The 856-nt window shown below is 45.6% G+C and overlaps 1 non-coding gene across 1 annotated transcript; it reads right to left on the reverse strand.

Annotated features, from left to right (window-relative positions):
- Window positions 1-381: 381 nt before the first annotated feature.
- Window positions 382-488, reverse strand: LOC131608403 (small nucleolar RNA R71). The gene has a single exon (XR_009285666.1). It is a non-coding gene; the product is annotated as a small nucleolar RNA R71 (small nucleolar RNA).
- Between the last annotated feature and the right edge of the window lie 368 nt (window positions 489-856).

An 856-nucleotide genomic window follows, 5' to 3' on the forward strand; every position in this document is an offset into this window, starting at 1 on the left:
ACCATGGGAGAACAGCCGCGTCCTCTCAAGTTTTTCGCCATTCCTTCACAAGCTGAACCACACAATAGCATTGCTGCTCCTTCTATTGAGGAAAATAATTTCGAGCTAAAGCTATCTTTGTTGTCAGCAGTACAACAAAGTTAATTTTTTGGAAATTCGACGGAAGACCCTAATCTTCATTTGTCAGTGTTCTTGCAATATGCAGACACTGTAAAAGAAAATGGTGTCAGTTCAGAAGCTATCCGACTGCGCCTTTTTCCTTTTTCGCTGAGGGATAGAGCTAGAGCTTGGCTCCAGTCTTTACCCGCCAATTCTGTCACTACCTGGAATGAACTAAATAAAGTCTTCCTGGCGCGATACTTTCCACCTAAGAAGACCGCCATGCTGAGAGCCCAGATGAATGGGTTTAGACAAAAAGACAACGAGTCTTTATTCGAAGCATGGGAGAGATACAAGGACATGCTGAGACTCTGTCCACATCACGAATTAGAAGAATGGTTAATTATCCATACCTTCTACAATGGTCTCCTCTACAATACGAGACTTACAATTGATGCCACCGCAGGTGGTGCACTGATGGACAAAGCGTATGCCGATGCCTATGCACTTTTCGAAAGTATGACTCAAAATCATTATCAATGGAGAAGCGAGAGAGCTCCGTCAGAGAGATCTTCTGGAGAGAAATCTTGAACGAAGAGTGGTATGTACGAGATAAGTAGCCTCGACCGCGTTAACGCCAAAGTCGATGCCCTAACTCAGAAGATCGAGCGCCTGATTGTAGCACCTGTAGCCGTCGTGGCTGTCGTAGCCCCCAATTGTGAAATATGCGTCTGGACTTGCTGCCCCCGAGTGCCAT

Source organism: Vicia villosa, linkage group LG5, assembly GCF_029867415.1.
Source record: "Vicia villosa cultivar HV-30 ecotype Madison, WI linkage group LG5, Vvil1.0, whole genome shotgun sequence".
Taxonomy (NCBI): domain Eukaryota; kingdom Viridiplantae; phylum Streptophyta; class Magnoliopsida; order Fabales; family Fabaceae; genus Vicia; species Vicia villosa.